Here is a 27074-nt window from a genome sequence, read left to right as displayed (position 1 = left end):
TTAGGATCTCAACATTTTGTATTCCCTATATCTTAGCATCTTGTATTTCCTATATCTTAGGATTTCAGCATCTTGTATTCCCTATATCTTAGGATTTCAGCATCTTGTATTCCCTATATCTTAGGATCTCAACATCTTGTATTCCCTATATCTTAGGATTTCAGCATCTTGTATTCCCTATATCTTAGGATTTCAGCATCTTGTATTCCCTATATCTTAGCATCTCAGCATCTTGTATTTCCTATATCTTAGAATCTCAGCATCTTGTATTCCCTATATCTTAGCATCTCAGCATCTTGTATTTCCTATATCTTAGGATTTCAGCATCTTGTATTCCCTATATCTTAGCATCTTGTATTTCCTATATCTTAGGATTTCAGCATCTTGTATTCCCTATATCTTAGGATTTCAGCATCTTGTATTCCCTATATCTTAGGATCTCAACATCTTGTATTCCGTATATCTTAGCATCTCAGCATCTTGTATTTCCTATATCTTAGGATCTCAGCATCTTGTATTTCCTATATCTTAGGATCTCAGCATCTTGTATTTCCTATATCTTAGCACCTTGTATTCCCTATATCTTCGCATCTCAGCATCTTGTATTTCCTATATCTTAGGACCTCAGCATCTTGTATTTCCTATATCTTAGCATCTTGTATTTCCTATATCTTATGAATGATCTCAGAATCTTGTCTGTCAGCTTGCAAAGTGAAAGTAGAATGTGCTTGGCTATACACAGTGTACAGAGACTTCCTGGTTGTGTTTTTTTTTTTTTTAACAGTGCTTTATTGACAACATAACATTATGGCTGGGGACAGAAACTCATGCACTATTAAACAGTAGCATACAGTAGTTGGTGCAATCTATACAATAATAAGCATTATAACAACAGTTTCCACAGGTGCCTGCACCAAAATATGTAATAGGAATTTGCTCTGGTTATTGCTATTTTGTGTTTTTTTTATACATTTACCCTTTTGTGTCTCTGGTGCAGAATTGATGCAGCATTTTTTTATGTAGAAGCCCTGGGTTTCTATACTAAAATTAAAATTGTGTTTTAGTTGATGCATTTTTTTCATGCTGGAAGCCTATAAAGAAAAATGCACCAAAAAACTCACAGTTCAATAGAATCTTTAAACAGAATCTTTAAATGCATCGTCGGCAGAAGTTTTCATGAAATCACATTCACTTTGCAGCAGAAATGCTGCTAAATAACTACATGCAGTATTTACCCCATAGGGGAACAAGGACTGACTGTTTTTTGGGGCTAATCAGGCGTACTGTATTATATTATATCTTGGCCCAGGGATCAGATGAGAAATATCATCAGTTATATGCACTTTCAGAAGATAAAAATGAAATCATGACTAACGATAGTATAAGGGATATTTAATGTAAAGCATTTATTATTTTCTGCCATTTTCTCATAGGCTTCTCTATATAACATCAAATATGGCAAAAAAAAAAGTTAAATATCTGAAAAAGGCAACGTTTTTGCAGCCTTTTTTTTCTGCGTTTTTTTTTTTTGTTAATTTTCACTTGCGTTTTACCATTCCAGCCAAGTTTAGGAGATTTCAGAAATATCATGCTTACACCTTGTCTTTTTTTCCTGTTATAACAAAGCTGCGTTTTTGCAAAATATTTTCTAGAATTTTTCCTATAAACCTCAGTATAAATCTTCAAAAGATAGTATGAAATGCATTACTATAAAAAGCTTGTAAAAGAAAGGTGGTGTGAATGTGCATATGTGTCTGTGAGTGAGTGTATATGTGTGTGTGTATATGTGTGTGTGTATGAAGGGTGCTTTTGGAGTATGTTCAGACATAGCGGTTATGCTGAAGTTGTATAGCAGAGCCCTGTACACATTTAGGCTCAGGCCACATGCGTCCTTCCACACTGAGATCTCAGCGTCATATTGCGACATCTCATCTAATGCTTCCTTACGGTGTCACAATGTGAATTGCGTCCGACTGCGACTACAAGAGTCACAAATGTTCCAGATTGTGCTGAATTTCCGTCGCTTGTCACAAGTCACACGCCACTAACTTGTCATGAATTTCGATGCGACTTGTCTGCGATTTCTCTTTGGCTCTATATTTCTGCCACAGTAATTCGTGGACAGGCTACAGAAATGTTTTTGGCCGTGTGACTTGTCTGGTGACCCATGTCTCCGTGTGTCCCTGGCCAGATGGATCGGCAGTGATGGGGCAGCGAGGAGACCGAAAACGGCAGTGACATTTGATTGTTAAATTGGTGCCTGATTTTGCAGGAGGATAATTGCTTCGACCATTACACCCGGCTGCACAGTTTTCCTATTTGGCTGTAAATTATGTTTACCATATACTGTATATATATAATTATCATTGTTTTATTGGGCTTCACCTGTGCTCACTAAAAAATACAGCAATTAGCAGCAAACGCAACAGTGTTTTTTGCTGGACGCTTCTAGGCTGCATGACAACTGCTATGTGTGAACAGCCCCACACTGTAAAGTTCACATGTTGGATCACATGGACCTGTCTGGTTAGGAAAGGGTTAAAGATTTCAGATCCCACTGTGGAGGAGGCAGATCTTCTCCTATAAATACCAGGCAGAAAGCACAAGCTCTTGATAAAGGTGTCACCATCTTGTAGGAGGAGGTTTAGTAGCTGCAGAGTTTCTGGACGATTTAGCTGGAGACTGTTAGTATAGCTGAGCTGTACCTCCTTATATCAGGGCATAGGGCAGCTTTATATTAGAGCAGGGGAATTCCAGGTGCAATAGTCTGCAAGGACAGATATCAGGATTCATAGGTGACGCATAAATGCAAAAAGTGTGCAAAACTCCCCCTGTCTGCACTGTGGCAACCGTCCCTTTATCCTATAAGTGTCTCATTGTCTTCGGTGTGTAGAAACCTGCACTAATGTCTTGTCAGCCCATTAGTATATGTCAGGGAATGGTGCGGCCCTATAGTCAGAGTAGGGTCAGCTCTGACGTACTGCAGTTTATTGCCAATCCTAGATGTGTATTTTCTCCTGTCTGCACGCTCCTCTAATGCTCTGGCAGCAAAACAAAATGCAGAAAAAGGCTTTTTTTTTCTTTAGTTTTCAGATTTGCAAAAAAAAGTTGCATTTTATTATGCTCCAAATACATTCATGCAAATAAATATTAATGGGAAACACTCGGGGTGAGCATTGAAGCAAAGCACAAATTAAATCAATTACTGATTCTTAGTCTTTGCTCAGTGCATTCACTTAATGTTGCAGGTGCTCGGTCACCTGTGGGGGCTCAACTTAGATTTTTTTTTTTCTTGGTCTGTAGTAAAAGATTTATAGGACAGAATCAGAACAGTCTCAACACAACAGGATTGTTCTGAATTTTTTAATTAAAAAGCTGCCATATTTTTTGAGTTTTGCTACATTTCCAGGCTTCCATTAAATATATCTGCAAAAAACTCCAGGAAAATGTTATATCCAGAACATGCGGCATTATAAAAAGTCACAAAACACCATAAAAACCAAGTGCTTTGTATGTGGTGCGTTTTATATTTCCCTATACAAATGTGTCCACAGGTATCAAGCTGATCTTATAGCAATGTGGAGATTCCTATTTCCCCCTCCTTCCAAATAAAAGGACAAAAAATAATCAAATCGGACCATTATTCCCACTGATTTCCATCAGCCTTTTGATGATATTACAGTAAATCACTGACTGATCTTAAGCGGCTTTATAGCCATGTTCCCACATGTGCAAATATAGGGCAGCGGATTAATCTCTGTAGTGTCCAGCCGTTCAACAGTGAATATATATTTCTACAGGAACAAAGATAACTTACAACTGGTATTTTCTATATCTTATAACAGGATCTGAGCATCTTGTATTTCCTATATCTTAGGATCTCAGCATCTCGTATTCCCTATATCTTAGGATCTCAGCATCTCGTATTTCCTATATCTTAGGATCTCAGCATCTCGTATTTCCTATATATTAGGATCTCAGTATCTTATATTTCCTATATCTTAAGATCTCAGCATCTTGTATTCCCTATATCTTAGGATCTCAGCATCTTATATTTTCTACATCTTAGGATCTCAGCATCTTGTATTTCCTATATCTTAGGATCTCAGCATCTTGTATTTCCTTTATCTTAGGATCTCAGCATCTTGTATTTCCTTTATCTTAGGATCTCAGCATCTCGTATTCCCTATATCTTAGGATCTCAGTATCTTATATTTCCTATATCTTAGGATCTCAACATCTTGTATTCCCTATATGTTAGCATCTCAGCATCTTGTATTTCCTATATCTTATAATCTCAGCATCTTGTATTCCCTATATCTTAGCATCTCAGCATCTTGTATTTCCTATATCTTAGGATTTCCGCATCTTGTATTCCCTATATCTTAGCATCTCAGTATCTTGTATTTCCTATATCTTAGGATTTCAGCATCTTGTATTCCCTATATCTTAGGATCTCAGCATCTTGTATTCCATATATCTTAGGATCTCAACATCTTGTATTCCCTATATCTTAGCATCTCAGTATCTTGTATTTCCTATATCTTAGGATTTCAGCATCTTGTATTCCCTATATCTTAGGATCTCAACATCTTGTATTCCCTATATCTTAGCATCTCAGCATCTTGTATTTCCTATATCTTAGAATCTCAGCATCTTGTATTTCCTATATCTTACGATCTCAGCATCTTGTATTTCCTATATGTTAGAATCTCAGCATCTTGTATTTCCTATATCTTAGCATCTCAGCATCTTGTATTCCCTATATCGTAGCATCTCAGCATCTTGTATTTCCTATATCTTAGAATCTCAGCATCTTGTATTTCCTATATCTTAGGATTTCAGCATCTTGTATTCCCTATATCTTAGGATCTCAGCATCTTGTATTCCTTATATCTTAGGATCTCAACATCTTGTATTCCCTATATGTTAGCATCTCAGCATCTTGTATTTCCTATATCTTAGAATCTCAGCATCTTGTATTCCCTATATCTTAGCATCTCAGCATCTTGTATTTCCTATATCTTAGGATTTCCGCATCTTGTATTCCCTATATCTTAGCATCTCAGCATCTTGTATTTCCTATATCTTAGGATTTTAGCATCTTGTATTCCCTATATCTTAGAATCTCAGCATCTTGTATTCCATATATCTTAGGATCTCAACATCTTGTATTCCCTATATCTTAGCATCTCAGTATCTTGTATTTCCTATATCTTAGGATTTCAGCATCTTGTATTCCCTGTATCTTAGGATCTCAACATCTTGTATTCCCTATATCTTAGCATCTCAGCATCTTGTATTTCCTATATCTTAGAATCTCAGCATCTTGTATTTCCTATATCTTAGGATCTCAGCATCTTGTATTTCCTATATGTTAGAATCTCAGCATCTTGTATTTCCTATATCTTAGAATCTCAGCATCTTGTATTTCCTATATCTTAGGATTTCAGCAACTTGTATTCCCTATATCTTAGGATCTCAGCATCTTGTATTCCCTATATCTTAGGATCTCAACATCTTGTATTCCCTATATCTTAGCATCTTGTATTTCCTATATCTTAGGATTTCAGCATCTTGTATTCCCTATATCTTAGGATCTCAACATCTTGTATTCCCTATATCTTAGCATCTCAGTATCTTGTATTTCCTATATCTTAGGATTTCAGCATCTTGTATTCCCTATATCTTAGGATCTCAACATCTTATATTCCCTATATCTTAGCACCTCAGCATCTTGTATTTCCTATATCTTAGAATCTCAGCATCTTGTATTTCCTATATCTTAGGATCTCAGCATCTTGTATTTCCTATATGTTAGAATCTCAGCATCTTGTATTTCCTATATCTTAGCATCTCAGCATATTGTATTCCCTATATCGTAGCATCTCAGCATCTTGTATTTCCTATATCTTAGAATCTCAGCATCTTGTATTTCCTATATCTTAGGATTTCAGCATCTTGTATTCCCTATATCTTAGGATCTCAGCAGCTTGTATTCCCTATATCTTAGGATCTCAACATCTTGTATTCCCTATATCTTAGCATCTTGTATTTCCTATATCTTAGGATTTCAGCATCTTGTATTCCCTATATCTTAGGATTTCAGCATCTTGTATTCCCTATATCTTAGGATCTCAACATCTTGTATTCCCTATATGTTAGCATCTCAGCATCTTGTATTTCCTATATCTTAGAATCTCAGCATCTTGTATTCCCTATATCTTAGCATCTCAGCATCTTGTATTTCCTATATCTTAGGATTTCCGCATCTTGTATTCCCTATATCTTAGCATCTCAGCATCTTGTATTTCCTATATCTTAGGATTTCCGCATCTTGTATTCCCTATATCTTAGCATCTCAGCATCTTGTATTCCCTATATCTTAGGATCTCAGCATCTTGTATTCCATATATCTTAGGATCTCAACATCTTGTATTCCCTATATCTTAGTATCTCAGTATCTTGTATTTCCTATATCTTAGGATTTCAGCATCTTGTATTCCCTATATCTTAGAATCTCAACATCTTGTATTCCCTATATCTTAGCATCTCAGTATCTTGTATTTCCTATATCTTAGGATCTCAGCATCTTGTATTTCCTATATCTTAGCATCTTGTATTTCCTATATCTTATGAATGATCTCAGCATCTTGTCTGTCAGCTTGCAAAGTGAAAGTAGAATGTGCTTGGCTATACACAGTGTACAGAGACTTCCTGGTTGTGTTTTTTTCTTTTTTAACAGTGCTTTATTGACAACATAATATTATGGCTGGGGACAGAAACTCATGCACTATTAAACAATAGCATACAGTAGTTGGTGCAATCTATACAATAATAAGCATTATAACAACAGTTTCCACAGGTGCCTGCAACAAAATATGTAATAGGAATTTGCTCTGGTTATTGCTATTTTGTGTTTTTTTTATACATTTACCCATTTGTGTCTCTGGTGCAGAATTGATGCAGCATTTTTTTATGTAGAAGCCCTGGGTTTCTATACTAAAAATAAAATTGTGTTTTAGTTGATGCATTTTTTTCATGCTGGAAGCCTATAAAGAAAAATGCACCAAAAAACTCACAGTTCAATAGAATCTTTAAACAGAATCTTTAAATGCATCGTCGGCAGAAGTTTTCATGAAATCACATTCACTTTGCAGCAGAAATGCTGCTAAATAACTACATGCAGTATTTACCCCATAGGGGAACAAGGACTGACTGTTTTTTTGGGGCTAATCAGGCATACTGTATTATATTATATCTTGGCCCAGGGATCAGATGAGAAATATCATCAGTTATATGCACTTTCAGAAGATAAAAATGAAACCAAGACTAACGATAGTATAAGGGATATTTAATGTAAAGCATTTGTTATTTTCTGCCATTTTCTCATAGGCTTCTCTATATAACATCAAATATGGCAAAAAAAAAAGTTAAATATCTGAAAAAGGCTATGTTCACACGCTGCGTTCTTGCAGCCTTCTTTTTCTGCGGTTTTTTTTTTGTTAATTTTCAGTTGCGTTTTACCATTCCAGCCAAGTTTAGGAGATTTCAGAAATATCATGCTTACACCTTGTTTTTTTTTCCTGTTATAACAAAGCTGCGTTTTTGCAAAATATTTTCTAGAATTTTTCCTATTATTATTATTATTATTTATTATTATAGCGCCATTTATTCCATGGCGCTTTACATGTGATAGGGATATACATAACAAAAGCATTATAAACGTCAGTATAAATCTTCAAAAGATAGTATGAAATGCATTACTATAAAAAGCTTGTAAAAGAAAGGTGGTGTGAATGTGCATATGTGTCTGTGAGTGAGTGTATATGTGTGTGTGTGTATATGTGTGTGTGTATGAAGGGTGCTTTTGGAGTATGTTCAGACATAGCGGTTATGCTGAAGTTGTATAGCAGAGCCCTGTACACATTTAGGCTCAGGCCACATGCGTCCTTCCACACTGAGATCTCAGCGTCATATTGCGACATCTCATCTAATGCTTCCCTACGGTGTCACAATGTGAATTGCGTCCGACTGCGACTACAAGAGTCACAAATGTTCCAGATTGTGCTGAATTTCCGTCGCTTGTCACAAGTCACACGCCACTAACTTGTCATGAATTTCGATGCGACTTGTCTGCGATTTTTCTTTGGCTCTATATTTCTGCCACAGTAATTCGTGGACAAGCTACAGAAATGTTTTTGGCCGTGTGACTTGTCTGGTGACCCATGTCTCCGTGTGTCCCTGGCCAGATGGATCGGCAGTGATGGTGCAGCGAGGAGACCGAAAACGGCAGTGACATTTGATTGTTAAATTGGTGCCTGATTTTGCAGGAGGATAATTGCTTCGACCATTACACCCGGCTGCACAGTTTTCCTATTTGGCTGTAAATTATGTTTACCATATACTGTATATATATAATTATCATTGTTTTATTGGGCTTCACCTGTGCTCACTAAAAAATACAGCAATTAGCAGCAAAAGCAACAGTGTTTTTTGCTGGGCACTTCTAGGCTGCATGACAACTGCTATGTGTGAACAGCCCCACACTGTAAAGTTCACATGTTGGATCACATGGACCTGTCTGGTTAGGAAAGGGTTAAAGATTTCAGATCCCACTGTGGAGGAGGCAGATCTTCTCCTATAAATACCAGGCAGAAAGCACAAGCTCTTGATAAAGGTGTCACCATCTTGTAGGAGGAGGTTTAGTAGCTGCAGAGTTTCTGGAGGATTTAGCTGCAGTCTGTTAGTATAGCTGAGCTGTACCTCCTTATATCAGGGCATAGGGCAGCTTTATATTAGAGCAGGGGAATTCCAGCTGCAATAGTCTGCAAGGACAGATATCAGGATTCATAGGTGACGCATAAATGCAAAAAGTGTGCAAAACTCCCCCTGTCTGCACTGTGGCAACCGTCCCTTTATCCTATAAGTGTCTCATTGTCTTCGGTGTGTAGAAACCTGCACTAATGTCTTGTCAGCCCATTAGTATATGTCAGGGAATGGTGCGGCCCTATAGTCAGAGTAGGGTCAGCTCTGACGTACTGCAGTTTATTGCCAATCCTAGATGTGTATTTTCTCCTGTCTGCACGCTCCTCTAATGCTCTGGCAGCAAAACAAAATGCAGAAAAAGGCTTTTTTTTTCTTTAGTTTTCAGATTTGCAAAAAAAAGTTGCATTTTATTATGCTCCAAATACATTCATGCAAATAAATATTAATGGGAAACACTCGGGGTGAGCATTGAAGCAAAGCACAAATTAAATCAATTACTGATTCTTAGTCTTTGCTCAGTGCATTCACTTAATGTTGCAGGTGCTCGGTCACCTGTGGGGGCTCAACTTAGATTTTGTTTTTTTCTTGGTCTGTAGTAAAAGATTTATAGGACAGAATCAGAACAGTCTCAACACAACAGGATTGTTCTGAATTTTTTAATTAAAAAGCTGCCATAATTTTTAAGTTTTGCTACATTTCCAGGCTTCCATTAAATATATCTGGGAAAAACACCAGGAAAATGTTATATCCAGAACATGCGGCATTATAAAAAGTCACAAAATAACAAAACACCATAAAAACCAAGTGCTTTGTATGTGGTGCGTTTTATATTTCCCTATACAAATGTGTCCACAGGTATCAAGCTGATCTTATAGCAATGTGGAGATTCCTATTTCCCCCTCCTTCCAAAAAAAGGACAAAAAATAATCAAATCGGCCCCTTATAACCACTGATTTCCATCAGCCTTTTGATATTACAGTAAATCATTGGCTGATACCAAGCGGCTTTATAGCCATGTTCCCAGATGTGCAAATATAGTGCAGCGGATTAATCTCCGTACTGTCCAGCGGTTCAGTGAATATATATTTCTTCAGGGAAAAAGATAACATAACTGGTATTTTCTATATCTTAGGAAGGATCTCAGCATCTTGCATTCCCTATATCTTAGCATCTCAACATCTTGTATTCCCTATATCTTAGGATCTCAGCATCTTGTATTCCCTATATCTTAGGATCTCAGCATCTTGTATTTCCTATATCTTAGCATCTCAGTATCTTGTATTCCCTATATCTTAGGATCTCAGCATCTTGTATTCCCTATATCTTAGGATCTCAGCATCTTGTATTTCCTATGTCTTAGGATCTCAGCATCTTGTATTTCCTATATCTTAGCATCTCAGCATCTTGTATTTCCTATATCTTAGGATCTCAGCATCTTGTGTTCCCTATATCTTAGGATCTCAGCATCTTGTGTTCCCTATATCTTAGCATCAAGGCATCTTGTATTTCCTATATCTTAGCATCTCAGCATCTTGTATTTCCTATATCTTAGGATCTCAGCATCTTGTGTTCCCTATATCTTAGGATCTCAGCATCTTGTGTTCCCTATATCTTAGCATCAAGGCATCTCGTATTTCCTATATCTTAGCATCTCAGCATCTTGTATTCCCTATATCTTAGGATCTCAGCATCTTGTATTCCCTATATCTTAGCATCAAGGCATCTTGTATTTCCTATATCTTAGCATCTCAGCATCTTGTATTTCCTATATCTTAGCATCTCAGCATCTTGTATTCCCTATATCTTAGCTTCTCAGCATCTTGTATTTCCTATATCTTAGGATCTCAACATCTTGTATTCCCTATATCTTAGAATCTCAGCATCTTGTATTTCCTATAACTTAGGATTTCAGCATCTTGTATTCCCTTTATCTTAGGATCTCAGCATCTTGTATTCCCTATATCTTAGGGTCTCAGCATCTTGTATTCCCTATATCTTAGCATCTCAACATCTTGTATTCCCTATATCTTAGCATCTCAACATCTTGTATTCCCTATATCTTAGCATCTCAGCATCTTGTATTTCCTATATCTTAGGATTTCAGCATCTTGTATTCCCTATATCTTAGGATCTCAGCATCTTGTATTTCCTATATCTTAGGATCTCAGCATCTTGTATTCCCTATATCTTAGGATCTCAGCATCTTGTATTTCCTATATCTTAGCATCTCAGCATCTTGTATTCCCTATATCTTAGCATCTCAGCATCTTGTATTTCCTATATCTTAGAATCTCAGCATCTTGTATTTCCTATATCTTAGGATTTCAGCATCTTGTATTCCCTATATCTTAGGATCTCAGCATCTTGTATTCCCTATATCTTAGGATCTCAACATTTTGTATTCCCTATATCTTAGCATCTTGTATTTCCTATATCTTAGGATCTCAGCATCTTGTATTCCCTATATCTTAGCATCAAGGCATCTTGTATTTCCTATATCTTAGCATCTCAGCATCTTGTATTTCCTATATCTTAGCATCTCAGCATCTTGTATTCCCTATATCTTAGCTTCTCAGCATCTTGTATTTCCTATATCTTAGGATCTCAACATCTTGTATTCCCTATATCTTAGAATCTCAGCATCTTGTATTTCCTATAACTTAGGATTTCAGCATCTTGTATTCCCTTTATCTTAGGATCTCAGCATCTTGTATTCCCTATATCTTAGGGTCTCAGCATCTTGTATTCCCTATATCTTAGCATCTCAACATCTTGTATTCCCTATATCTTAGCATCTCAACATCTTGTATTCCCTATATCTTAGCATCTCAGCATCTTGTATTTCCTATATCTTAGGATTTCAGCATCTTGTATTCCCTATATCTTAGGATCTCAGCATCTTGTATTTCCTATATCTTAGGATCTCAGCATCTTGTATTCCCTATATCTTAGGATCTCAGCATCTTGTATTTCCTATATCTTAGCATCTCAGCATCTTGTATTCCCTATATCTTAGCATCTCAGCATCTTGTATTTCCTATATCTTAGAATCTCAGCATCTTGTATTTCCTATATCTTAGGATTTCAGCATCTTGTATTCCCTATATCTTAGGATCTCAGCATCTTGTATTCCCTATATCTTAGGATCTCAACATTTTGTATTCCCTATATCTTAGCATCTTGTATTTCCTATATCTTAGGATTTCAGCATCTTGTATTCCCTATATCTTAGGATTTCAGCATCTTGTATTCCCTATATCTTAGGATCTCAACATCTTGTATTCCCTATATGTTAGCATCTCAGCATCTTGTATTTCCTATATCTTAGAATCTCAGCATCTTGTATTCCCTATATCTTAGCATCTCAGCATCTTGTTTTTCCTATATCTTAGGATTTCAGCATCTTGTATTCCCTATATCTTAGCATCTTGTATTTCCTATATCTTAGGATTTCAGCATCTTGTATTCCCTATATCTTAGGATTTCAGCATCTTGTATTCCCTATAGCTTAGGATCTCAACATCTTGTATTTCCTATATCTTAGCATCTCAGCATCTTGTATTTCCTATATCTTAGGATCTCAGCATCTTGTATTTCCTATATCTTAGGATCTCAGCATCTTGTATTTCCTATATCTTAGCATCTCAACATCTTGTATTTCCTATATCTTAGGATCTCAGCATCTTGTATTCCCTATATCTTCGCATCTCAGCATCTTGTATTTCCTATATCTTAGGATCTCAGCATCTTGTATTTCCTATATCTTAGCATCTTGTATTTCCTATATCTTATGAATGATCTCAGAATCTTGTCTGTCAGCTTGCAAAGTGAAAGTAGAATGTGCTGGGCTATACACAGTGTACAGAGACTTCCTGGTTGTGTTTTTTTTTTTTTTTAACAGTGCTTTATTGACAACATAACATTATGGCTGGGGACAGAAACTCATGCACTATTAAACAGTAGCATACAGTAGTTGGTGCAATCTATACAATAATAAGCATTATAACAACAGTTTCCACAGGTGCCTGCACCAAAATATGTAATAGGAATTTGCTCTGGTTATTGCTCTTTTGTGTTTTTTTTATACATTTACCCTTTTGTGTCTCTGGTGCAGAATTGATGCAGCATTTTTTTATGTAGAAGCCCTGGGTTTCTATACTAAAAATAAAATTGTGTTTTAGTTGATGCATTTTTTTCATGCTGGAAGCCTATAAAGAAAAATGCACCAAAAAACTCACAGTTCAATGGAATCTTTAAACAGAATCTTTAAATGCATCGTCGGCAGAAGTTTTCATGAAATCACATTCACTTTGCAGCAGAAATGCTGCTAAATAACTACATGCAGTATTTACCCCATAGGGGAACAAGGACTGACTGTTTTTTGGGGCTAATCAGGCGTACTGTATTATATTATATCTTGGCCCAGGGATCAGATGAGAAATATCATCAGTTATATGCACTTTCAGAAGATAAAAATGAAACCATGACTAACGATAGTATAAGGGATATTTAATGTAAAGCATTTATTATTTTCTGCCATTTTCTCATAGGCTTCTCTATATAACATCAAATATGGCAAAAAAAAGTTAAATATCTGAAAAAGGCTATGTTCACACGCAACGTTTTTGCAGCCTTTTTTTTCTACGTTTTTTTTTTTGTTAATTTTCACTTGCGTTTTACCATTCCAGCCAAGTTTAGGAGATTTCAGAAATATCATGCTTACACCTTGTCTTTTTTTCCTGTTATAACAAAGCTGCGTTTTTGCAAAATATTTTCTAGAATTTTTCCTATAAACCTCAGTATAAATCTTCAAAAGATAGTATGAAATGCATTACTATAAAAAGCTTGTAAAAGAAAGGTGGTGTGAATGTGCATATGTGTCTGTGAGTGAGTGTATATGTGTGTGTGTATATGTGTGTGTGTATGAAGGGTGCTTTTGGAGTATGTTCAGACATAGCGGTTATGCTGAAGTTGTATAGCAGAGCCCTGTACACATTTAGGCTCAGGCCACATGCGTCCTTCCACACTGAGATCTCAGCGTCATATTGCGACATCTCATCTAATGCTTCCTTACGGTGTCACAATGTGAATTGCGTCCGACTGCGACTACAAGAGTCACAAATGTTCCAGATTGTGCTGAATTTCCGTCGCTTGTCACAAGTCACACGCCACTAACTTGTCATGAATTTCGATGCGACTTGTCTGCGATTTCTCTTTGGCTCTATATTTCTGCCACAGTAATTCGTGGACAGGCTACAGAAATGTTTTTGGCCGTGTGACTTGTCTGGTGACCCATGTCTCCGTGTGTCCCTGGCCAGATGGATCGGCAGTGATGGGGCAGCGAGGAGACCGAAAACGGCAGTGACATTTGATTGTTAAATTGGGGCCTGATTTTGCAGGAGGATAATTGCTTCGACCATTACACCCGGCTGCACAGTTTTCCTATTTGGCTGTAAATTATGTTTACCATATATATATATATGTATAATTATCATTGTTTTATTGGGCTTCACCTGTGCTCACTAAAAAATACAGCAATTAGCAGCAAACGCAACAGTGTTTTTTGCTGTGCACTTCTAGGCTGCATGACAACTGCTATGTGTGAACAGCCCCACACTGTAAAGTTCACATGTTGGATCACATGGACCTGTCTGGTTAGGAAAGGGTTAAAGATTTCAGATCCCACTGTGGAGGAGGCGGATCTTCTCCTATAAATACCAGGCAGAAAGCACAAGCTCTTGATAAAGGTGTCACCATCTTGTAGGAGGAGGTTTAGTAGCTGCAGAGTTTCTGGAGTATTTAGCTGGAGACTGTTAGTATAGCTGAGCTGTACCGCCTTATATCAGGGCATAGGGCGGCTTTATATTAGAGCAGGGGAATTCCAGGTGCAATAGTCTGCAAGGACAGATATCAGGATTCATAGGTGACGCATAAATGCAAAAAGTGTGCAAAACTCCCCCTGTCTGCACTGTGGCAACCGTCCCTTTATCCTATAAGTGTCTCATTGTCTTCGGTGTGTAGAAACCTGCACTAATGTCTTGTCAGCCCATTAGTATATGTCAGGGAATGGTGCGGCCCTATAGTCAGAGTAGGGTCAGCTCTGACATACTGCAGTTTATTGCCAATCCTAGATGTGTATTTTCTCCTGTCTGCACGCTCCTCTAATGCTCTGGCAGCAAAACAAAATGCAGAAAAAGGCTTTTTTTTTCTTTAGTTTTCAGATTTGCAAAAAAAAGTTGCATTTTATTATGCTCCAAATACATTCATGCAAATAAATATTAATGGGAAACACTCGGGGTGAGCATTGAAGCAAAGCACAAATTAAATCAATTACTGATTCTTAGTCTTTGCTCAGTGCATTCACTTAATGTTGCAGGTGCTCGGTCACCTGTGGGGGCTCAACTTAGATTTTTTTTTTTCTTGGTCTGTAGTAAAAGATTTATAGGACAGAATCAGAACAGTCTCAACACAACAGGATTGTTCTGAATTTTTTAATTAAAAAGCTGCCATATTTTTTGAGTTTTGCTACATTTCCAGGCTTCCATTAAATATATCTGCAAAAAACTCCAGGAAAATGTTATATCCAGAACATGCGGCATTATAAAAAGTCACAAAACACCATAAAAACCAAGTGCTTTGTATGTGGTGCGTTTTATATTTCCCTATACAAATGTGTCCACAGGTATCAAGCTGATCTTATAGCAATGTGGAGATTCCTATTTCCCCCTCCTTCCAAATAAAAGGACAAAAAATAATCAAATCGGCCCTTATTCCCACTGATTTCCATCAGCCTTTTGATGATATTACAGTAAATCACTGACTGATCTTAAGCGGCTTTATAGCCATGTTCCCACATGTGCAAATATAGGGCAGCGGAATAATCTCTGTACTGTCCAGCCGTTCAACAGTGAATATATATTTCTACAGGAACAAAGATAACTTACAACTGGTATTTTCTATATCTTATAACAGGATCTGAGCATCTTGTATTTCCTATATCTTAGGATCTCAGCATCTCGTATTTCCTATATATTAGGATCTCAGTATCTTATATTTCCTATATCTTAGGATCTCAGCATCTTGTATTTCCTATATCTTAGGATCTCAGCATCTTATATTTTCTACATCTTAGGATCTCAGCATCTTGTATTTCCTATATCTTAGGATCTCAGCATCTTGTATTTCCTTTATCTTAGGATCTCAGCATCTTGTATTTCCTTTATCTTAGGATCTCAGCATCTTGTATTTCCTATATCTTAGGATCTCAGCATCTTGTATTCCCTATATTTTAGGATTTCAGCATCTTGTATTTCCTATATCTTAGGATCTCAGCATCTTGTATTTCCTTTATCTTAGGATCTCAGCATCTTGTATTTCCTTTATCTTAGGATTTCAGCATCTTGTATTCCCTATATCTTAGGATCTCAGCATCTTGTATTTCCTATATCTTAGGATTTCAGCATCTTGTATTCCCTATATCTTAGGATCTCAGCATCTTGTATTTCCTATATCTTAGGATCTCAGCACAACACACTACACGCAGCCATTACTGAGTACAGTGCCGGTGGGTGGCGGTTAATCAAACAGCGGCAACGCTGCTACGATGCACCACGCTGTGTCAGACAGTGGAGCTGCCAGCTGCTGTCGTGATGAGAGAGACGCGCTGCAGAGACTGAAGCAGCGGGGAATAAGGAGTGGTAAGTATGTATTTATATATTTTTGTAAATCAGTCAGTACTGATAATACTGGAGGACTGGGGCTGCCTTTTACCCTATGGGGGGCTGCATTATACTGTGTGCTCTCCCATCCTGGTATACAGGGCTGCGGAGTCGATAAGCCAAACCGACTCCTCAATTTCCATTACTCCGACTCCACCTCCCTCATACATGGCTCATGTGATACATTAGGGTCATTACACTGTGCATGTGGAGGCTAAAAAGGAGGAAGTCACCATCGGGGTATCATACTGTGTTAAGGGGGACACTTTTGTTGGCATCACATTTTTATGGGGCTATGAAAGAGTAATCTAGGAGTTCAGAAAGGATGAAAGGCTGGAAGGTTGTGGGATCTGCTCTTCTGTGTCCCCAACAATTATTTCCTTTTTTTTTTTTTTTTGTGGGGGGGTCCCAATTATAACTTCTGCTATGAGCTCCCATGATTCCTATGTCCGCCCCTGAAGTAGTACACGTATGTGTATACGGGCCCTTACTATTGAAACAATGATAAACAAATCTTTTGAAAAGTTAAACACAGTTTATTACACAAATCAATACAAAACTGAAAGTAGTGTATAATTGTCAGTAGTTGCCCACTATAAGTTCTGATGTTGCCAAGTAACAGCACCAGGACCGTTAAAATACTGGCAGTAGTTGTCGCGGCTGGTCTTCGCATCCTGGGTGTTTCTGCCATATCCCACTGGTTGAAAGCCTGCAATTGCAGGATCGTTTGAACGCCATTCACCGAGCTCCACTTCCCCATTGGCTAGGTCCACAGAGTCCACGAAGCCAGGCGGACAGTACGTAATTGCATCACGTCGACGAAGAAAGTTGTGAAGCGTGCAACAGGCCAAAACAACAGAGTCTATTGATGTAAGCTTCATGTTAATTGGCGTGTGAAAAACTCTGAAGCGGTTGGCCATGATACCGAAGGCATTTTCGACAACACGACGTGCCCTTGACAAACGATAATTGAAAATTCTTCTTTCCTGGGTAAGACTTTTTTGGGGGAACGGTTTAATAAGATTGGGATGAAGTGGGAAGGCTTCATCGCCGACAAAAACAAAATTAAGGTTACCTGTAGTCTCTGAGTTGGGAGGCAAGTGTAGGTCACAGTTGTCCAATCGCTCTCCAAAAAGTGTGTGCTCTAAAACACCACCATCAGAAACCCTGCCGTTCATGCCAACATCTACATTTATAAATTCGTAATTGGCATTAACAAGTGCCATCATGATGATGCTGAAATAGCCCTTATAATTATAAAAATAGGATCCGCTATTTGGTGGCTGAGTGATTCGGACATGTTTCCCGTCCAAAGCCCCACCACAGTTAGGGAACTGCCACAGCTGCTCAAAATCAGAGGTAATCTTTTTCCATTCCTCCTCCGTGTTGGGAAACTGTATGTAACTACGTAGACCGTGGTAAATTGCATTACATGTCTCCGGGATTAGAACACTGAGCATGGGCCTTGAAATGGCTGCAGAAAAATGCAAGTCTTGGAGTGAGCGTCCGGTGGCCAGGAATCTCAGTGTGACTGCCAATCTTTCATCTGCCGGAATGGCAGCACGCATCGCTGTATCCTTCCGTTGAATACGTGGCGTAACTCGTTCCAATAACTCTTTAAACGATTCCTCTGACATCCTCAGATAGTTGCGGAAATCATGAGGATTCTTCTCCTGAAGCTCTCTTACAAGTTGCATGTGGGACAATTCAGACCTCTTCTGCAGCCACTCTCTGGTCCACATGCGACGCTTTCGTTTGGAACGCCTCTGTAGCTCTCGTGCCTCATCTTGACGCCGAGCTTCCTCAACCAGCAATGCAGCAACCACAATAGCACACTGCCCGTCGTCCATGATGTGCAAACTGCAAACATAACATGAAAAGATGAGAACACTTTCAACAAAACAATTAACACAAGTATTGAAACTGTATATAAAAAATATCATGGAAAACCATATTCCATTCTGTTAGTGAGCATGACAGAAAATGGGCTGTGTGGGTGCGTGTGCACGAGACCCCTAAAATATCTGCCCATGCAAAAGCATACGTATATATATACAAATAGAAGCCAAGCCCTCCCTCCCTGAAAAGCAAAGATAACAGATAATTAGTAAATGTGTGATAAAAGAATAAAAAATGGAAACGCATCTGAGACCTCAAACAATACCTACCTCACTAAAGATGTCTGATATGTTCAAAGCGGAGTCACAGCTGGAGAACGCTGCAATGATCCGCAAAAATCAGCACTAGTCCAATGAACGGATATTAGCAGCCCGGAGAACTCTGGTAGGATCTGCAATAAAGCACGAGGTCAGAAACAAAGGACGGAATCGCTATTCTGTTGCCTTCTTTATGCGCGTCCGGAAATGAGAACGCCGTAGCGACCACCAATCGGGGACGAGGGGCGCGGAATAGTCCAATTTATGCACGCCTACGTGTCTCAGTTCTGAATCGCTGGACGAGGTCGTTGGCTAGGTGTCAAATACAGCGATGCACACTGCCCAGCGGGAGTGCAACGACCCAGGAATGGTCCAGGGAGCTTTGTAACGATCAACGATCTCGCAGCAGGGGCCTGATCGTTGCTACCTGTCTAACGTAGCGAGATCGCTAGCGATGTCTCTATTGCGTCACAAAACCCGTGACGTATCAACGATCTCGCTAGCGATCTCGTTATGTGACAGGGCCTTTAGACAAAATTGATGACGGGCGCTCTCCAGATGATTGAGACCACACAATGTTCGCCAAGGCAGTTACATCCTCCTGAGCCCCCAGATCTTGGCTATCACACTCTACCAAGCTCAGGCTAGGCATTTCCTCCACCATTTGTTGGCTAGCAGGAATTGAGTCCACCACCCACAAGAAGTTCAAAATCTCCTGCTGCCATCTGCAAATCCATAGATTCCCCAGGGGCCTCAGCACCACTTTCTCCATCAGTTCCACCCAGGGGAATCAAGACAGGAGTCATCTCAGCTTCACTCACCACATGCATCGTCGCTTCAGCAGCCAAGGTAGTCTGGTCATTAGCTGGCATAGGTACATGTGCCAACATCCTTACAGTTTGTCTAGCAAAGCGGGCATTGTCAGAAGCTTATAAATATAATAATAGGAGAAACAGAGTACATATGGGCATAAAAACAGTATAGCTTTATTAGATATCAAATATAAAAAGGGCCACGACAGGTGGCGACATGAAGTAGTAATAGATTACAAAATGCAGCACATAGTCATATGAATACAGCATATATATACTTTGAGAAAAATTTCCTCAGGAAAAAAGAGGAAAAGGGGGCAAGCACAAAAGGATATAAGACACACCATGCAAATGCACCGCTCCATACAAGTGTACGGTTAAATATGCAGTGTCAATGTAAATATCAGATGTCGCTTACCAAACGCAATAATAGATAAAAGTAAGAGACAGGCCAAGGACCAGGAGAGACAGAGATACCAGGTGGCCCTAATTGGAGCCTCGACGCGCGTTTCGCCCCTGGATAGAGGGCTTTCTCAAGAGGCATAGATGGGTAAAAGATCAGGACCTTTTTAAAGGTTGGTAACAGGTCACGTGACCGCATCGTAGGCCACGTGACCGGAAGTCCGGAAGTGATCAGCGCCGAGCGGCGCATGCGCCGGACGCCAGGCATCGTCGGCGCGGGCAGCGTCCGTCACCTGGCAACGCACATAGCGGAAGCACCTGGTATGTGCCCCGGAAGTACGTGGCGAGGAGCAAGACGGCCGTGCCCGGGCCGATAACGGCGTGCTTCCGGCGCATGCGCACCGCAAACTGAGCACAAAAATGGAGATTGCCACTAGCAAAGAGAAAGCGAACCACGGGAAATAAACAGGGACCACAGCAGAAGGGGAGAGGCATCATACATCACGAGTATAGTGCAACAAAATACAACATGAAATGATTCAATCCAATGTAGAAGTTGTATTAGAACAAACAGTGCTGTCACATATATAGCAGGCATCCAAATTCCGATGCATGACATCAGTCCCATAAGATCCAGCTTGGTCAACACGTGGGTCACAAATTGTTTTCTTTTATGGATTGTATCTTGGCAAAAATAAAAATAAGAAGAAAATAAAGTAAATAGGGTGAAAAGCACACACCAAGTGATGTTAAAAGCAAAAAAAACAACAATTATTAGAAACAAAGAAAAGGAGGGCCACAAAAATAATAATAAAATAAAGTATAATAGCATAACATCTGAGGCGGAGAACGATCCATAGAAAAATTCATATCACAAAAAGGGAGCGAAACTGAGTGTCTCGTTAAGACCTAAAGGAGACATGGTTTTCAGACGTATAATCCATTTAGTTTCTTTTTGGCCAAGGATTTTAGTCCAATCACCGCCACGAGAGCCGAGGTGTAGAACATCAATTCCACGCACCTTCAAAAATTTAGGGTCACAATTATGCTTTTGATGAAAGTGACGTGGGATAGTTTTTAATTCCCGTATATCGGCCACCGTCTTAGCGGCACCAATGTCGCGCACATGTTCCCGTATCCTCACCCGTAGCTCCCTCGTAGTGAGTCCAATATAAATTAAATTGCAAGCACAAGTTGCGTAATAGATTACATTAGTTGAAGCACAAGATATAAAGTGACGGATTTGGTAGTCACGGGAGCCATCGGATGAGGAGAAGGAAACAGAGCGCACGGCATTGGCGCAGGCCAGACAGCGGCCGCAGGGAAAAAAAAACCAAGTCTAGGTCCACGGGACCCGAATGGGTTAGTTGGTGGGGGAATGTAATGACTCCGTGTCAACATGTCACCAAGGTTATTGGCTTTCCTGGGTGTCATGAGTGGATATTCCCCCAGAAGATTGCGTAGGGAGGGCTCCGCACCAAGAACACCCCAATGTTTGGAGAGGATCCGCCGCATCTCCCCCCACTCATGATTGAAGGTGGAAATGTAGCGGATCCTCCCCGTGTCTCTCTTCCTACCAAGGGAAGCTGAATACAGTAATTGATTGCGAGAGGTGACCCTCGCCCTCCTATAGCCACGGCGGATGCATCTATTACTGTATCCTCGTCAGAAGCTTATTGCTGACTAAGTCCAGGACATCTACAAGTGTGTTCTTGACTCCCCACAAATCGCAGGCAGGAGGGTAGGGACAACCAGAAATCTTGTGTCCCGTCCTCTTAAAATTTTTAAAAGTGGTGACATTGGTACACTGCTCTTTAACATGACCATAGCAAAAAAAAAACCTGCAAAATGTCGGCTCGTCGGGGTAAGGTAATAATCCTTTGTTAACACCTATGGAAACATTGGCAGGGGATGCATTTTACTCCCTGTACCCTCTGGGTCCGGCTTAAAGTGCACCCACAGTTTATGCTTTCCGTTAAACACTCCAAAGACATTACAATGTACAGTTCTACCCCTCAAAGACTAACCATATCTGGCCAAAAAGCTTTCAGTAAAACAGTCAATAGAGGGATTGTAGCAATGCAATAGCAAAGGCCTCTCAACGGTGGAAAAGAGTGGAGCCAGTCACAAATTTGATGGTTTTATGATCCGCCTTCGCCTACAGAAATTGATAAAAGTTAATACTCCTCCTCATGGTAAATGGTTACATCAAACTGAACGGAAGATGGAAAATCCTGGATACAAAAGACCTTAGCCAACTTAATACAAGCAAGATCAATGATTACATCATCCATGATGAAACTAAGCTGCCAGCTGTACCTCTTCTCTGGAGCTATGGTCAAACATACAGCATTACGAATGGCTGCCATGTCTGCAAAAGTATATTTTCCAAGATCCCCGTTAGTCCCAATAGTGAACAGAGGGAAAAAGAGACTCCAGCTTACATTTTCCATAAAAGTACAATTTTTATTAATAGATAAAAAGTTGAACAAAACACACAAGAAAAAGGGAACCTCACTGTGGAGGGGAGATCATAGCTGTCCACAGACATAAAACATTCTATTAGTGGTTGTCAATGACAAAAAATAAGTAGTAGATCAAGAGAGTATATAGCAATCATTAAGTATGCAAATCTTTAACTGTAAACACCAGGGCTAAGTAAATTGCATAATGCCTATCTATTTAATATCTACCTCTGGTGAATCAATCCAAGGATATAGTTAAAAAAAACTCTAGATAAGGTGCTTTGTGCATATTAAGTCTTCCCCATTTAAAGATGCCATTATTATATAGTGGTTAGTAGGTTGCCTGAAAACAGATACCAAAAAGTACTATAGCAATAGGATACAGTTTGTTCTAGGTCAATTAGCAGAACAGCCAGTGATAAATATCCCAAGTGCTATGGCATAAGTAATGGAGAACTGCCTATGTTATCCAGAGATGTAGGGCACAATGTGTATAGAGAAACTAATCCATTTAATATTAATGCTGCTCAATTTTACCTTTTAAAGTAAAGGCTACTGCAAGAGAAATGATGTGGGCTGTCTCCCTCACCCCAAGGCCATTTCGCTCTCGCTTCTTCCAGGGGTGTATACCTGAGACTTGGGTGGTCTCTTTTTATAGCTCCAGTAGCCAATCAGCAATAGCCATATGAGGTATGAGGAGGGGACAGGGAAATAAGGTGAGTGAGACTGTCGGCGTATGACGCATCCGTACCGCCCCCTGGAAGTAAAATAACATCCAGGTCGTGTCTGGTGAACCGCATGCTGAGACGCAAGCGGTCACCTTGTAGACGCTTACGGAAGTGTATAGGGGAGCGTCAGACCGCGCATGAGCACACGCCAAAAACAGGACTCACGGGCCGAGGAGGAAAATAGAGATCTGAATGGGAGACTAGCCAACTGAATAATGCGGCAGTGACTTCAAAATTTAATGACTGGGATACATACATATTGGAAACATCATAACCATCATATACATATAGGTACATAAAAAATATAAGAATATCATAGAATCAAAAAATCAACCTATTTGCTAATGAGTATACCGAGATTGATATATAATGAGGTTTTTGTTTTTGTACTGCTCTAGACCAATGCGTGGAGTGGACAGAGCAAGCTCTTTTTCCATCTCCCTGTTCTAAAAATCCATTTAATATATGGTCCCCAGAAAAAGGACGTATCAGATATTAAACTGATAAGAACAGATTTTTTTTTGATTGAAGTAGAAACCAATGCACTGAAAAATGTGACCGAAGTCACACCAAAACAGTGCACAAGGTGAAGGATTCATGTGGACCCTTCCCGGAGGAAAGGGTCCCCAATAGAGATGAGCTAATGTTTCAATACTCGATTCGGATTACGATCGCCGAATTTGAAATAGTCGCCAATTTATTCGTCGAATGCTCATCGAACGTTACCAAACGCCATAGAATTCAGTGGGGGGACGAAAAAAACCGCATACACAACACCTTCAAACGGGCCCAAAAGCTGCCAAAACACATGAAATTAGGGATAGACACCTGGAAAGTGTCATCAATTGACCAAGAGTACAAGTACTATAATTATTATTACTATTACAGCGACATTTATTCCGTTGCGCTTTACATGTCAAAACGGGTCACCGACTGGTACAAGAGGAGAGAGGACCCTGCTCGCGAGGGCGCACAAACATTCTGCAAGGGATGGGTGAGGATACAGTAGGTCAGGGTACAGCTAGTTGTGCAGCTGTATGCTGGAGTGAGGGTTACCCCAGATTGTACACTTGTCACAAGAATTGTGGGTCTTCAGCTTCCTTTTCAAGGTTTGCTAGGTAGGCTAGAGTTTGATGTGTTGGTGTACAGAGTTACACAGTAGCGGAGATGCACCGGACAAACCTACTATGCGATCGTGAGAAGGAGATCTTGGAAGGATGGGAAGTTGCGTGCAGGTAACTAGTACAGGTAGACTAGGTCACACATGTATGGAGGAGACAAGTTTTCGATGGCTTGGTATTCCAAAGTTAGGATTTTCAACTGGAGTCTCTGGGCAACAGGGAGCCAGTGCAGGCATTGACAGAGGAGAGAAGCCTGGGAATAGCGGGGTGACAGGCGGATTAATCGGCCAGCACAGTTTAGGATAGATTGGAGGGGTGCGAGAGTGGTAGAAGGGAGGCCACAGAGCAGGAGCTTGTAGTAGTTGAGGCGGGAGATAAGAGCGTGCACTGATGTTTTTCCACATTCATGGTTGAGGAATGTGCGGATCCCCGAGATACTTTGTAGTTGGAGTCAGCAGCAAGTGGAAAGGGTTTGGATCTGACTTTTGAAGGACAGATCAGAGTCAAGCTTGCAGGACTGGGGAGAGTGGGCAGCCATTCACTTTGATGGATAGGTCAGTTGGGAGGGTGAATGAGATGGTGGAAAGAACCATCTCCTGGGTCCTACAACTGAACCTTAGCGGACACCGACAAGTAGGGGGTGAGATGAGGAGGTGGTGTGTGAGTGGGAGACACTGAATGTCCTGTTGGTTAGGTATGAAAACATCCAAGACAGGGCCAATTCTGTGATGCTGAGAGACGAGTCTGTAGTAAGATGGTATGGTCTACTGTGTCGAAGGCAGATGACCGGTCTACGAAGAGGAATACAGAGTAGTCTGATTTGGATTTGGCAGTTAGTAGTTCGTTGATGACTTTAGTCAGGGCAGTTTTCACTGGAATGGTGAGGTTGGAAGTGGTCAAAGAGGGAGCAGGAGGAGATGTGGGAGGACAGTTAAAAATAGCTAAACATAGGATGGGTCAAGGGAGGGCTTTTGGAGGATGGGTGTGATTGAGTTATGTTTCAATCATGAGGGCAAGACGCCAGTTGTTATTGACAGGTTGAAGAGGAGGGTTAGGCTTGGGATGAAGACTGTGATGCGGTTTGAAATGAGGTGGGATGGTATTAGGTCAAGTTCACAGGTGGTGAGATGTGATTTGGAGAGTAAAGATAATCTTCCGCGATGGCGGAGAAGCTGGTTTTGGAGGAGGAGAGTTGAGTCGTTATGAGAAGTGGCTGTTGGGACTTTAAGCAAAAGCTTTGCCCTATGTTGTCAATCTTCTGCTTAAAGAATGAGGTTAAATCTTCAGTGGAAAGGAGAGGGAGCGGCAGCTGGTGGACAGAGGAGTGACTTGAAAGTACCGAATAGCTGTTTAGGGTTGTGAGATACGTATGATATGAGAGATGAGAAGTAGGTTTGTTTTGCTGCAGTGAACAATTGTGCAGCATTTTGAAAACTTATGTTACCGGACTTCACTCCCTTTCTTTGGCAGTCACACAGCGGTATGCCTTGTAGACGAGGGGCAGGAAGAACATGTGCTCCAGTAGATGACAACCACTGCATCAAGTGGCCTCTGCTCCTCTTCCTCCAGATTAACATCACACACAGTACAGTCCTCAAAGGTGCCACCCCAATTACCCTTGTTTTCACCCATGTCACAACTCTCCAACCGGCTAACTGACTATGGGGAAGCACAGATGGGCGAGTCTGCAGAGCTGTTCACACATTCTATTCCGGGGCAATAGGGGTCTGATCCAAAGCTTCACAAGTTCAAGAGGGGGGAAGCATGTGTAGCGATGTCCAAACTTTTTTTCAGTTGATCCGGGCCCGGACGAAGTAGGGTCTGAGAAGAATCCAAACCCTCGTCACCAGACGTTAACCCCTGGGGGTGGGAATGGATGGGTTGGCGAAAGAAATAAATACACACCAGAACATGGAGAACTAAACTAATAAGACAACAAGGGTTGGAAAACTAACCTACTAAACAGCTAGGGTTGGAGAACTAAACCACTAGACACCAAGGTGTAACTAGACAGCAAGTGTTGGAATCCCCAAGGCTTGTGGGACAAACTTCTGTATCTAACACTTGCTCCAGTGCTTCTGCATCCTCCACCTCCTCTAGGGCCTCCACCTGTGCCCTCAACCTCTGTCTTACTGAGACACACGCTCCAACAGTGCAAAGAGATTCCCCCCCACCTCTGTGCTGTGCAGCCAGGTCTCATCGCAATTAGTCAGTGTTAAAATTAATATGCCTTGGATATCGCATTCATACAGCTGAAAAGTTGTGGACAGCTCTCCAGGCCGAGTCTTCACTGAACCTGGAGCAAGAGAAGGCCCTGTGCGATAACGGTGCCAACCCGATGGCAGCCCTATGCCGGGGCAACCTCAGACACGTGCCTTGCATGGTTCGCATCCTCAACTTGATGGTACAGCAATTTCTCCGCCGCTATCCCGGCCAGGATGCGCTGCTGCCGAAACCACGGTCTCTGTACGCTCACTTAAAACTATAACAATGAGCAGAATCTTTAGTATAAAAGCCAGTCTACTAGACAACGAGCAAACTCCTTCATGATGATAGAGGCCACCATCTCCTTAGCTTGCTGGTACTTTTCTGTGGGAATGAGCTTGCCTCCAACCAGCCAGGAATATCCAGAGAATGGCATGCCACGGTTTGGTATTAGCACCCAGTGTTAGAATCTATGTTGTTTCACTTTTGGCCATCTTGTTCTGGTTTGCTGGCTTCTAGTCATTTCCTCTGGTGCTGGGTTTCTTGGTCACGTGATCTCTGCACTCTTTATTACCCAGCACCTGGCCCCCATGCCCTGCTGGACATCAGTGTTGTAACGCTCGTGCTCTGGCTAAGTAGTCTGGTTTAGTTCTTCTTTGGTCTATTGTTATCCTGGGACTTCTTGTTCCCCCAGTTTT

General features: G+C 40.3%; 1 pseudogene; it reads right to left on the bottom strand.

Moving 5' to 3' along the window:
* Positions 1-23429: 23429 nt before the first annotated feature.
* LOC141150868 (U2 spliceosomal RNA) lies at positions 23430-23597 on the bottom strand (annotated as a pseudogene).
* Positions 23598-27074: the final 3477 nt, after the last annotated feature.

This window comes from Phyllobates terribilis, unplaced genomic scaffold (assembly GCF_046119375.1).
Source record: "Phyllobates terribilis strain yellow unplaced genomic scaffold, ASM4611937v1 Scaffold_5__5_contigs__length_657084704, whole genome shotgun sequence".
NCBI classification, from domain to species: Eukaryota; Metazoa; Chordata; class Amphibia; order Anura; family Dendrobatidae; genus Phyllobates; species Phyllobates terribilis.
The sequence above is the reverse complement of the archived record's forward strand: the minus strand, read 5'-3'. Positions and strand labels throughout refer to the sequence as shown.